General features: G+C 43.6%; 1 pseudogene; it reads left to right on the top strand.

Annotated features, from left to right (window-relative positions):
* Positions 1-8,006: 8,006 nt before the first annotated feature.
* On the top strand, positions 8,007-10,821 carry LOC117534485 (annotated as a pseudogene).
* Positions 10,822-14,489: the final 3,668 nt, after the last annotated feature.

Below are 14,489 nucleotides of genomic sequence, written 5' to 3'. Positions count from 1 at the left end.
GCGGAGAGCGATCGTTTAAAGTTGTACAACTTTTCAAACCATTGTTAACAATTCATTTTTCTCTGGGTGATAGTTTATGTCTTTGTGCATCACTCACGACTTTGGTTGTTTTTTTGGTGGTGTTTTGTTTGGTTGCACTGGTGAATTGTTTGTCTAATGTTTGTCGAGCGGGCTGCAGCTGCAGTCACGCCGCCCGGCATGGCGTTCCGTGGCAGCTGCGCTGTGTTAGAGAAGCTGACTCGCCAACACGCCCATCAAGCTCTCTACACCTGTCGGTTGTTTGTCGGTGGAGGAGTGTGGGTGGCTTGTGGGGGCTCTTGTGGTGGGATGTGGGTGGGATATGGCAGAGTTAAATTGCCTCCCGCATTGAACAGTGCAGTGGTTATTTTTTTAGACTGCACGGAAGAAAGCTAACCAGCTGGTGGAGAGCGGTGGCTAGTGATTAAAGGGACGCTGTTACCCGTGCTCTACCCCTGGTCACTCCAGCCTACAAAAAGTCATCATCTCTAATGTACCCCCTTTTGAGAAACGAGTTGTTGGAGAGAGAGCTGCTCGATACGGCCAGCTTGCGTTCTCCCATTAAGTTGACCCCCCCTGGGCTGCAAATCCCCGCCACCTCAAGCACGTTTGTTCTTTTAGGAGCCAGGTGCTTATGGTCCTGAAAAAGGATGAAGGGGAACTTAATCTGGCTCTCAAGTTTAAAATTGATGATTTTGTGTATACTGTCCATGTTACGTCTGACATTTTGAAATGTTATGGTTGTGGAGCGGCAGGACACCTGATCCGCGCGTGCCCGGAGAGGGCGGGTGACTCACCCGTGGCAGAGCCATATAATAGAAGAGTTATGACAACGGAAGTCCAAAAACGGTTATCGTCACGTGGTTCATGTAGAAGCGGATCGTTCCCCGGAAGTTCATGGCGGGGCATGTGAATGCATTGATAACAGGAGATAGAACTACGATTTTTGGTAATTATTAGTGAATAAAGGTTTTGATTTGCCAATATTTATACAACAAATCGATATGTGTATGTATTACATCAATATGTTTTAAAAAATAAAATAGAATTTGCTAATATTAAGTGATAATATTAGGATTAGTGTGAACTAGTTTACATGTTAGGCTAACAGTGCCTTGGTTAAAGAGCCTGTTGCTGTTTATTTATAGCTTTGAATTCTTTAAAACCAATATTATCTTCTTAAACTTGTATGGTTGGTCAGGAGCATCACTTTCTAATGTTTATTGATATATTTAGAGGGAGGGATCTAAAGTAATGCTTTTAAAATTCAGATTAGATTAATGTCTACCATTTTCTTAAATTCATGGTAGTTTCAGTAACCATGGTAATTGAGGACACAAGTTATCTAAATGACTAATGTCATCTTTATGGCTTTCAGAAAGGACAGGAGACAGACAGGTAACTATCAAAGGACTAGCAGCAGCAGCATGATGATGATGATGTTTAAATGTGTTGTTTTAGGAACATCCATTGCAAATACATGGAATTCAATAAACATTGAATAGCATATCATGCAGTTGTCTGTGCCTTTTCCTCCGTGTTGTCCTGGTTTTGCTGTGCTGCCTCCTAGTCGCCACCATGGTTTGCTGTGCTGCCTGGGGATTGCTCCAATCGCTCAGAGAAAGGAGTACGAATGTACAGCTTCCCCACTGACACAGAGCGGAGGAAGCAGGAGCAATTTCACGACCAACAGCAAAAAATATGTGATTTATATACAAACACTGCATTTGCACTTTTTTCACAAAACGAAAACCACACCATGGGAAAGCTTAATGTTTTGTTTAATACAAAAAACAGGGAAAGGCTTGAAAAACACTGAGAGTTGAGACTCAGGGTGCAGGGTGAGGGTCTCAGTGCAGGTATTCAGGCTCCATTGAATCCCCCTCTGGTTCTTGTGCTGAAAGAGGGATAAACAGACAGGAGAAAGGGTTATACACACCTATATAGCACACCTATTGAATGGGAAATGCCTTGGCGAGATAAGGTGTTGTCTTTGTTCCCAACTGAAGTTATGGAACTTTATTATTTGTGAGTTTAACAAAGTATGACAAATGGCATCAGTAACATATGTGATATGAATTTCTATAAAGTTGTCTCACATTCTTGGTCATATTGTATATACAGTATGTAATGAGTATAACATGTCCAGTAAGTATAAAGTGTTTCCTAATACTGTGTATTCAACAACTATGGAATATGTATGTGGGCAGACACAGATTCAGACACAGTTGTTCTGTGTGTGAAGTAACCTCAAGTCACTCCGCAGGCACATTTTGATGCAGACCAGTTTGTCAAGACAAAAAAGGGCAAGACTAGGCTGAGAGCAGAGGCTATACCCACCATCTTCGTGCATCGCCCTGTGGTCAAAAAGAGAAGGGCCCCCTGCACCACGATTCACCCCGGGACCTGTATCTACAAAGCCCATAGCTCATGATCACAGCTATAGTGTGAAAGGTGACACAGGTATAATAAGTATGAACTCTTAGTAACAAAAGTAATATTTCTTATTTTTAAGTGGTATAATATTTTAAATGTTCGAACATTTACAGTGCCATGTCTTCTACTTACATTAATCTCAAAGATTGAGGGAAGAAGGGAAGGGATCACTGCCCTCCACCTGCCAGAGGAGCGCAAACAACAAAAACAAGCAAGGTGTCCCGTCATGTACCTGGAAGTTTGGGTTGGCAAAATGGAGTAAGAGAGGGACTTGAAAACCTTGGTGGCTGTCTACTCATGTTGTTACAGTTGTCTTGGTTACAGCTCTCTAGTTTTTTTTTGTGCCATTTCCACATCTTTAGAAAATATGAAAAAATTGAAGTGAAATCAACCTCTTCTCTGGAGAACAAACTTTGATTTCTCTGTCTTGTGAGTTTGCAGTCTTGCAGTTTTGCTCCTCCACCTGTAACATCACTGCCCCTCCACCTGCCATACAGTAGGTTACTAACAAGATTACTTATATAATACAGTGATAGAATACATGTTTAGTATGCTTACTTATATAAAACAGTAGTATTAAACTTACCTTGTGTGTTCACTCTCACTTAAGTTCCTCTCCCTTTGCCATCAATCCAAAATCAGCTGAGCTGCAACATTATACACAGGTAATAATCAACATAATCACAAGGACACAATATGGCTCTGCTAAAAACACTCACTCTTACACGCACCAAAGTTATATGTATCTAATATTTAACTCCCTCACCCCCCGCATACAATCCCGTTTAGAAGCCCCCTCTTCTCTAATTCAACAACGTTGGACCAAATAGACATTAAGAGAACGGAATTTACAATTAAAAGGTTGTTCAACGTCTGTTGCTAACTTCCTTCGGTATCCTAGCTTGATCTGTTATCTGTAAACGTTCCCTAAATCTACTAATTTAGGGATAATCCACTGACATCCTTTAATACACATGTTCAATTTGAATCAGATGTACTGATAATATCCGCAATATAAATCTTTAAACCTTCTTCATACCTTTAAAAGTCCGTCACGAACGGTCTATTATGCTGCAACTCCACAGCTCTGCTAGCCTTGGCGCTAACTTCCGGGGAACGATTGAGAGGCTCCACGATCCGCCATTGCTGTAAAAAAGTGGTCCATTGGAGTGAACGGAGATGTCATAACTCTTCTATTATATGGCTCTGACCCGTGGTATCCGCGCTCGCAGCCGGCCCGACGGTGCCCGCGGCGGAGCCGCTACTGGTTGCCTTTGTCCACTGCCGGGCCGCCGGTGCTGGGGTCCGAGCCCGCGGCGGAGCCGCTGCAGGTCCCTTTGTCCACGGCCGGGCCGCCGGTGCTGGGGTCCGCGCCAGCTGCGGAGCCGCTGCTGGTTGTTTTGTCCACGGCCGGGCCCGCGCCCGCGGCGGAAACGAAGGTGGTGGAACCGCAGGTCAGTCGGTCCGTGGCAGAGCCAACGGTTTCACGCGTAGAAAGCACACAGGCAGCCGGTACACACAGTATCACACACAGACACTCAGGTCACACAGAAATCAGATAGTGAGCACACTGCAGCCAGAGTGGCTGAGTCTGTTCTAGAGGATGTGGTAATGGATGAGGATTTGTTAAGGTTACCTGTTAAAAGGAAAAAACGAACAAGTGAGCAAAGGAAGTGTGGCTCAGAAAGGGAAGGTGTCAAAGAAGGAGTCGCTGTGTTCCTCCTCTCAGCCAGAGGGAGTCTCAGAGGACTCAGAGGACAGTGACAGTGAGTCATTCTTTGACATCGTTGAGGTAGCAAAGGGAGAGGAGTACTCTTTCCAGAGGATCAGATCTTTCTGGTGGAAACTAAGGGGTGGAGGGGGGTGAAGTTAGATGACTTTTTTGCAGATTTGCAGATCTTTCACAATACTGCCAGGGTTCTCATGCGGCGCAAAGAAGCCTTAGGGGAACCTTTCTTCAGCGGCCCAGAGAAGGCTCGGTTAAAGAAGATACTTCAGAGGATTAGAGGGGAAACTGCAAAGAATGATGAATAAGTACATCTTGGTTTTATTTCTTTATTTATTTTTTCTTCAGCCAGGTTTTTGATTTTGTTAGGATGCAACTATAATTTCATTATGAGTGACATAAGCTGGGCTCTTTAAACATTAACGGTGCTCGAGGGGATGCTAAGAGAGCATCTTTATTTACTTTATTAGGAAACAAGAGTTTAAATGTAACGTTTCTCCAGGAAACTCACAGCACTGCTGAGAACGAGAGTGACTGGAGGAGGGAATGGGGGGGAGGGCTTCTTCAGCCATAAGCACAGCAATAGTGGAGGGGTTGCCATTCTCTTTGCGAGGGGCTTTACACCCTTCTCCTGTACGGTCGATGAGGTCATCCCAGGACACTTGCTCAAAATAAATGCTGAATTTGAAAAAGTTAAAATATGTTTTATAAATGTTTCTGCTCCCAGTGTGAGAGAGAGGCTTTTGTTTTTTGATAAACTAAAACACACTCTTAGCACCTGTGATAGTGGGGAGTATCTGTTCCTGGGGGGGTGACTTCAACTGAGAACCCTGTGCTGGATAGGAACCACCAGGAACCGCATGCTGCCTCGAAGAGTGCCTTCATGAGACTAACAGAAAGCTTTGAGCTGTGTGATGTTTGGAGGCACTTCCACCCGGGCCAGCGGCAGCACACGTGGGTGCACTCTAGGGATAACCTGTTGTCTCTGGCTAGGCTGGATCGTGTCTATGTTTTTAACCATCACATTAATGTGAGCAGAAGCTGCTCCATCAGTCCAGTGGGAATCTCTGACCATTCCCTCGTACAAGTTTATTAATCATGTTAAGTGTAATAGTGCGTATTGGCACTTTAATGCTTCTCTGTTGGCCGACAACCATTTTAAAAATGTTTTAAAATTATTTTGAGAAAACTACCGTTTATCTAAGAGTGAGTACAATTCTCTTCAGCAGTGGTGGGATGTAGGTAAAGTGAAGATCAAGCAGCTTTGCCTGCAGTACACTTTCAATGTCACAAAGGACATGGCTAGATCTCTGAGAGCTCTGGAGAGAGAAGTGGTGGAGCTGCAGGGATTGGCACACTCCACAGGAGAGCGAGAACATGTTGAAGTTTTCAAAAGTAAAAACTCAGCTCTGTCTGACCTGCTGGGGTTTTCTGCTCAGGGTGCTCTGGTCAGATCCCGGTTTCAGAACATCGTGAAAATGGATGCTCCCTCTCACTTGTTCTTTGGTCTCGAGCGTAAGAATGGTCAGAGGAGGCTGATGCACTCCCTGCGATCCAATGCTGGGCAGCTGCTTCAGGAGTCCGCCGACATTCGTCAGTGTGCTGTGGAGTTCTACAAAGAGCTCTACAGAACAGAGTTCCAGGCCGAGCCAGAGGTGGCGCAGTCGTTCTATGAGGGCCTTCCTAACGTCCCTGAGGAGGACCATGCTGAGCTGGAGGTGGAGCTCTCTGCCCAGGAGCTGCAGGAGGCCCTGCAGAGCATGCAGAGTGGGAAGGCTCCTGGCATAGACGGCCTGCCTGCAGACTTCTATAAGGCTCTCTGGCCAGTTATAGGTGACGACCTGCTGAGTGTGCTCAGAGACAGTCTAAGTAACGGGAGGTTGGCTCTGAGTTGCAGGAGAGCTGTGCTCACTCTCCTCCCTAAGAAAGGAGACCTGCAGGAGATTAAGAACTGGCGTCCTGTGTCTCTACTCCGTACCGACTACAAGCTGCTTTCCAAAGTGTTAGCGACGAGGCTGAGAAAAGTGATGGAGCATGTCATTCACGTAGACCAGACATACTGTGTACCCAGCAGGTTGATAACTGACAACGTGACTCTAATTCGAGATGTTTTGGACCTCTCCGGTTCATTGGGCTGTGAGCTTGGTCTGATTTCTCTAGACCAAGAAAAGGCTTTTGACCGAGTTGAACACCAGTACTTGTGGCAGACGCTGGAAGCTTTTGGGTTCAGCTCTGGTCTCATAGCCAAGATCCAGGTCTTGTACAGGGACATTGAGAGTGTACTGAAGATAAACGGTAGTTTGTGTGCTCCTTTTGAAGCTCAGAGAGGAGTCCGACAGGGCTGCTCTTTGTCCGGGATGCTCTACTCCCTGGCCATAGAGCCCTTTTTACACCGGGTCAAAGTTACAGCGTTTTTCTTTTCCTGGCTGTAGGGATGTCTTTAAATTGTCTGCGTATGTGGATGACATAATGGTCTTTGTTAAAAAACAAGATGACATCAATGTTTTAACTGAAACTGTGAGCAATTTTTGCAAAATCTCATCTGCTCGAGTCAACTGGGGGAAAAGTGAGGCCTTAGCAGGAGGAGAGGGCAGTATTGATCAACTGGGGGAAAGTGAGGCCTTAGCAGGAGGAGAGGGCAGTATTGACAGCTTGTTGTTACCTGGGGGCCTTGGTTGTAAAAGGGCAGGGTTAAAGTAACTGGGTATTTATCTTGGTGATGACACATTTTGTTTGAAGAACTGGGACGGGCTTATAGAGAAAGTGGAAGGCCGGTTAAAGAAGTGGAAGTGGATCCTTCCCAAACTTTCTTTTAAAGGGAGAATCCTTATTTTAAACAACCTTGTTTCCTCCATGCTGGCTCACCGGCTGGCGTGCACCGACCCACCCGTAAACCTGCTGTCCAGGGTGCAGGCTCTCATGGTGGACTTCTTCTGGGACCGTATGCACTGGGTCCCTCAGAGCGTCCTGTTCCTGCCAAAGGAGGAGGGGGGACATGGCCTGGTTCACCTGGCAAGCCTTCAGGCTCCGGTTCGTCCAGAGGTTCCTGACTGGACCTGCTGACCTGGTCTGGAGACCCGTAGCTCGGGCCTTATTGGAGCACTGTGGTGGTCTGGCTAAGTCGCTGTTTCTAATGGACCTGAAAGGATTACACCTGAACAATCTCTCGGGTTTCTATGGAGGTCTCTTCAAGGTGTGGGGACTACTCAAAAAAGAGAGACCAGAGTGCTGTGGCTCACTGTTCTGGCTCCTCAGAGAGCCAGTGGTCCGTGGATCTCGTTTTGTGTGTGGAGTAGGGCCTTCTCTACAACAGAGACTCTGTGAGGAGAGGATCCTCACGCTGGGCCAGGTGGTGGAGGTGTGTGGCCCCCGTCTGGACAACGCTGCAGGCCTGGCCTCACGTCTGAGCCTCAGGTCAGTCCGGGTGGTCAGCCTCCTGCTGCAGAGCTGGAAACAGCAGCTCAGCCAGTCAGAGCTGGCGCTGATCGCTGCTCACTGTAACGGACTGAAGTCTCCAAATGACAATGACTCTTTTCCAGAGATGCAATGTTTTCCTGATCTCAGTTGTGAGGGGTTTTTGTTAAAGTTGGACAATGTTACTGATTTTAAGTTTAGCACCATGTCCAACAAAACATTTTATTATTTGGTGACAAAGGTGCTGAATCAGAGCAGACTCCAAGAGCGAGTGGACACCCGGTGGAGAGCCCACCTGGGCCTGACGGAGGCTCAGAGGCCTGAGTGGAGAGCGCTCTACAAGCCTCCGCTGACTAAGAGGGGTGGGGCTCTCCAGTGGAGGATTCTCCACGCTGCGGTTAGCTGTTAATGCGTTTGTTTCAGTGATCAACCCTACAGTGTCTGACGCCTGTCCTTTCTGTGAACAGAGGGAAAACATTTTTCATTGTTTTACAGAATGTGGTCGACTCCTTTGTCTTTTTCAGTTACTCACTCAGATGTTGATTTTGTTTAATGTGGTTTTTTCTAAGTCAATGTTCATTTTGGGTTGTAGGTACAGCCAGAAGCAAAAGTGCAAAAGTCAGCTTTTTAATTTTTTGTTGGGGCAGACTAAAATGGCCATCTACCTCAGCAGGAGGAATAAAGTTGCGGGATCATTGGATACCGATGCAGTTTCGATTTTCAAGCGGATGGTTAAAGCAAGACTGAAAGCGGACTACGGTTACTTTTGCTTAACAAAAAATGTGGGAGAATTTGAGGCCATGTGGTTAAAAATGCTTTGTGTTCTGAGGAGAATGAGGATCTTATTTTCAGTCGTTGTCTGAACTGTCAATGTGTGTCAATGTGTCTGTTTGGTTATTTGCTTTGTGAATAAAAGTGGTTTGAAAAATCAAAAAAAATAAATCTCTCTCTCTCTCAAAATTGGAAATTACCCCAGTGATCGTAGGACTCTATGAACTGGCAAATAGAGAATATGTAATTACAGTTTTGTTTTTTTCAAAACGTTTGTCCCCAGAGAGACATGTCTGCTGCCAGCTGTCTGCTGACTGAAGATCAGTTTCTGTGCTCCATCTGTCTGGATGTGTTCACTGATCCAGTCGCCATACCATGTGGACACAACTTCTGTAAAGCCTGCATCTCTGAACACTGGGACAGAAATGTCCCGAGTCAGTGTCCCAACTGCAAAAAGGTGTTCAACATAAAGCCTGAGCTGCTGGTCAACACTTTCATCTCTGAGATGGCTGCTCAGTTCAGACAGTCAGCTCAACAGAAAGCCAGCAGCAGCAGCTCAGAGCAACAAGTTGTCAAACCAGGAGAAGTTCCCTGTGACGTCTGCACTGTAACCAGACTGAAGGCCCTGAAGTCCTGCCTGGTGTGTCTGGAGTCCTACTGTGAGACTCACCTGGAGCCTCACCTGACAAGAGCAGGCCTGAAGAAACATCAGCTGATCGACCCTGAGGAGAACCTGGAAAGCAGGATGTGTGTGAAGCACGATAAACTGCTGGAGCTGTTCTGCAAGACCGACCAGGTGTGTGTCTGCATGCTCTGCACTGTTTTAGACCACAAGACACATGATGTTGTTCCTCTGAAAGAAGGATGTGAAGGAAAGAAGGCTGAGCTGGGGAAGACAGAGGCTGAAATTCAGCAGATGATCCAGAAGAGACGACTGAAGATTCAGGAGATGAATCGCTCAGTGGAGCTCAGTAAGGAAGGAGCAGACAGAGAGATAGCAGATGGTGTTCAGGTCTTCACCGCTCTGAAGGAGTCTGTTGAGAGAAGCCAGGCCGAGCTCATCGACACCATCAAAGAGAAGCAGAGAGAGACAGAGGAACAGGCTGAAGGCTTCATCAAAGAGCTGGAACAGGAAGTCTCTGAGCTGAAGAAGAGAAGCTCTGAGGTGGAGCAGCTCTCACGCTCTGAAGACCAGCTCCACCTCCTCCAAGCTTCACGTCCCTGAACGCTGCTCCACCCACCAAGAACTGGACAGAAGTCAGGGTCCTGTCCACCTTCATATGGTGGGACTGTGAGGAGAGCTGTGACTCAGCTGGAGAAGACTGCTCAGGAAACAGATGAAGAAGCTGCTCTCTGAGGTGGAGCTGAAGAGGGTCCAGCAGTCTGAGGTGGAGGTGACTCTTGATCCTGATACAGCACATCCCAACCTCATCCTGTCTGATGATGGAAAACAAGTTAAACTTGGTGATGTGAGGAAAAATCTCCCAAACAATCCAGAGAGATTTGATTCTTGTGCTAATGTCTTAGCAAAGCAGAGTTTCTCTTCAGGAAGATTTTATTACGAGGTTCAGGTTAAAGGGAAGACTGAGTGGACTCTAGGAGTGGCCAGAGAGTCGATCAACAGGAAGGGGAAGATCACACTGTCTCCTCAGAAAGGTTACTGGGTGATAGTGTTGAGGAATGGAAATCAGTACTCAGCTCATGCTGGTCCTTCAGTCTGTCTCTCTCTGAAGTCTCAGCCTGAGAAGGTGGGGGTGTTTGTGGATTATGAGGAGGGTCTGGTCTCCTTTTATGATGTTGATACTGCAGCTCTGATCTACTCCTTCACTGGCTGCTGCTTCAAAGAGAAACTCTACCCATTCTTTGGTCCCCATCTTAACAATGGTGGTAAAAACTCTGCCCCTCTGATCATCTCTCCTGTCAATCACACTGAGTAGAACAACCATTTGATTTACTACAGAAAGATTCACTCTCACTAAATGTAATAAATGTCTTCAACTGGGGAAGTACATTGTACACATTGTTAATGTTTCAGAATCTGATCACATATGGTTCACCTTGATGAGACGCATAACAACACATCAAATACTGATGAGTATGTTCTAATGTACTCTAGTTTATTCTACGGATTGCACTACCTGCCGTCATGACTTGAAGTGATCAGAAAACTATTTACTCAGAAATAAACGTTTACCACTTCTTTATATGTCAGGGGGAAAAGAAAAGTATTTATTGTCTCAGAATTGTGTGTTCAAAAAGTGTTTCATACATGCACACATTACTAGTGGAAGTAATGCACTTGTTTTTTAATAATTTTAAAAGGCAAAAATGATGGGTATATTTTAAAGGGGTCGATTCAGGATTCATGCTTTAATTACAGTATATTGGTAAAAAAATTATAAACAGTTACTTTGAAAATCAACAATACCTGATCATTAAACATTAGGCTGCAGTGGTTTAACAAATTAGGGAAATTAAATGTTACATCTCAGCTGTCTGTTGTGTTATGATTAATTGTATTGCGTCCACCTCTCTGCACACTGCTTGTAAAGTTTGAACAAAGCCTCAATGGATTAAAAAAAAGGAACAAAGAATGTTATTTTTTGTGTTTTTTTTAAATGTACTAACTGAAGTACAGTTTTCACTAGTTCTCAATTTAGGGAAAGTAGCTTAAAAAATGTACTTAACTATTTCCATTTCTACTTAACTACATGTGTCTGATAGATTTGGTTCTTCTGAAGCTTTATAAACTATTAAAACCCTCTTGGATCAGCTGATCATAGATATTAAGATTGCTGTATATGTTTGTTAGAAATAAGACCATCACCTGGTTAGCTTAGCTTAGCATAAAGACTGGAAACAGGGGAAGACAAAGCCAGCCCGTCCAAAGGTTACAAAATCCACCAATCAGCAGCTCTGAATCCAGTTTGTTTAATCCATACCAAATCAGAGGAGTAAAAACATCAATAAGACGTTTAACAGGGGATTATGGGTCGGGCTATTTCTTGACTGGGACCAAAACAAGTTGCCAAATAGTTTTTAAATTTAAGTTTTCGTACAGAGATATATTAAGTACACTTAAATGTGTATTTTTTCACTCACTATTTCCCCCTTTTCATAGTATACATGCTAAACTAAGCTAATCTAAGTGTCTGATGGCTGCAGCCTGTGTCAGTGTGAGCGGTCTGACTGGTTGGACTGCTTCTAATGATTATGATCTCATTCTTCACCTTGAACACACTCCAGCACTGCCTGTACAGGTGAGACTAACTGACTGCAAACGTCCCGTCTGACTGGGAAATAAATAAAGGTTTTTTTAAATATCAAAATTGCATGAAATATGCTTGTAAAGTCTATTTTATTATTGCCCTGTTTATAAGATGGAGCTTTTCATTTGAAATGTCATTATTTTTAAAGAGGTGGATGGTGAATAATATTACAATTAAAAATGTTTCACTCACATCATGACTTTGTTTTTATTACAGTACACGTTTTCTGAAATGTTATCTTTAATATACTAACGCATACAGAAACAGCACAGAAATGTGTACACTGGTTAAAACCAGTGTTACGTTCCCTCTTGGCTAGGGGTAAAAAGGTGAAACGACACGACCAGTTTGTTGGTTACCGGTGGGTTTATTTATGACTGCAAGTAAGTAAAATGATGTACACAAACAGCTTGGCCCAACAACGGGTCAAGCTGTCCCTATCCAACAAAAGGGGTCTCCAAAAGAGAGTTGCCCCGCTATACAAAAGGAAAGAAAATCTCACTTCTAAAAGTGGAAACAAAACAATAACAAAACGGGACTGTGTGGAAACACAGCTGTTGCTGATCAACCGGTGCTAATCACCGGGGTCTAAGCAATATACACAAATGCTGATCTACAGGCGCTAAGCTAACCTGGGTCTAAGCTGTTTCACAATGTCACTAATCTAAATGCGGGTCTACAGGAGCTAAGCAACCTGGATCTACGCAACACACACACACAAACCCTACACCAAACACAGAATACCACGACACACTGCTAACCAGTGTGCTCGCACAGAACCCTACAGAATACACACTGCTAGTCAGTCTACAGAAGCACAGAATACACACTGCTAGTCAGTCTACAGAAGCACAGAATACACACTGCTAGTCAGTCTACAGAAGCACAAACCTAGTCAGTCTACAGAAGCACAGGATGAGGGCTTTGTCACAAGTAGAGGGTTGAGGCATCTGTCACAAAATACAGGGCCTCCAGACGGATGTTCGTGCCCAGCCTTTATCCTAATCTATTCTCCACATGTTTTTGAGGGAAACAGATGTTATAATCCTTAACGCAATTATCAATAATCAGTCTATACATCTGGCTATTGATGATATATGAACAAACCACTCAGAGTACAGATGGGACTGAAACTCATTTTGAGGTAGGAATTAAAAGAGCCCACCTTTCAAAACTGACAACCAATGAAAAAAACAAATGTTTTACAAACAACAGTGTCTCGCCTCAATGGTGACGTACCTTCACCTGTTAGCGACACAGTAATTACGTTTAAAGAATATTAACTAATTCATATGACCACTTTTTGTATTAGATTCGAATTTAATCTGGCATTATTTAATGATACATAGTAAGGAATCAAAATAGCCCAACCTTTCAAAACTGTCAACCAATGGTGACGTACCTTCACCTGTTAGCGACACAATGCTTGAATAGCACGTTCTCTAATAGGGAGTTGGCTCAAGGACTAAGAGGTTAAATAAGGGCAGTGTCTGCAAGATTCAAGACAACCTGTCTGCACTGAGTAAACTAAAATATGCTATGAGACAGTGAACAAGTGGGCAATCTCATAGTACGTCCCAACACACAGAATCTGTCTAAGAATACCTCAGTTGTACTGTGTGAATGATGTCAAAGGCCATGTTATATTTCAATGTGTGTTCATTGAAATTATAGTGGAAGTAGTGTTTCATATGAGGGGCCGTACAGGCCGTAATTCATACTGGTCCTCTCTCACACACCATACATTCTCCTTTTACATACGTTCATACATTTTCATTCTCATACACATATATTTCAATGCACACATTCATACATTGTCACTCTCATATTCATACATTTTGCTCTTATGTACATTCATTCAATGTTTACATTTTATATTATAAATAGTATATTGCATGTCTGAAGACAATATATGTATGCAGTACTCAAGTTGTAAAAAGAAATCATGGGGATGGTGGATTTTATCATATGGGGACATAATTTGTGCTGATAACCCCGCGAGGGTGGGAGACCTACCAGCATAAAGATAATTATTATACTCCTAAAACAACATGCATGTTATGGATGTTCAGATACTCCTTTCATTGCTCTTGACCAAGTCACCTCAGAATTAGAGTAGAATAACATTTAGGGTCAAATGCAGAGGACAATTAGGGCAAAATATTTTTTTCACTTTCATTTAAAGGGGGGGAAGGGAATACAAAAATGTGGTTATAATGAAGTATATGGTACAAATCTTGTAGGTTAACAGTCCCTCATTTATATTCAGATGGATCAACTGATTATACTAATAATAAAGTCAAAATAGTTTTTAGAATATTGAATTATAGTGTATTTTTTCAACAAAAGCAGTTACTGGTATACGATCAAAACTGGTATCTAAAGGGTTACATTTGTATCGTAATTAATTAAATCATTATGTAAATTCTTCATGAACATTTTTAGGAACAGGGCATTAAGTGCAAATTGAAATTGTTTACGAAATATGAAAATATATTAAAGATTATACAGATAATACAAAATAGGACCAATGTTGTCAATGGCTGCCTACTCCACTCTCCCCCATCTCAGAGAAGTTTCCAAAGATTTCATAATCATGCTTTTTGGTCTCAATTTTTTCTGGCTCTTGCTTTCGGATTGTTAGCTAAGCAATGGCTTTGAAGCCAAGTCTTGACATATACCTCTGGTCTGAACTTGTTCAGTGGAGGGCCAACACACTTGATGAAAAGCAAGGCTGACATGCTTTTTACCTCCAGGGAGCTTCTAGTTGTGGTTAAATGTTCATCTGACTAAACCCACGTTCACACTCAGCTGTGGAGATGACCAGAGTGTTCACTGCTTGAAGGAGGGGTTTC

The sequence above is a fragment of the Gymnodraco acuticeps genome, unplaced genomic scaffold (assembly GCF_902827175.1).
Source record: "Gymnodraco acuticeps unplaced genomic scaffold, fGymAcu1.1, whole genome shotgun sequence".
NCBI classification, from domain to species: domain Eukaryota; kingdom Metazoa; phylum Chordata; class Actinopteri; order Perciformes; family Bathydraconidae; genus Gymnodraco; species Gymnodraco acuticeps.
This window is presented reverse-complemented; position numbering and strand designations above follow the sequence as displayed.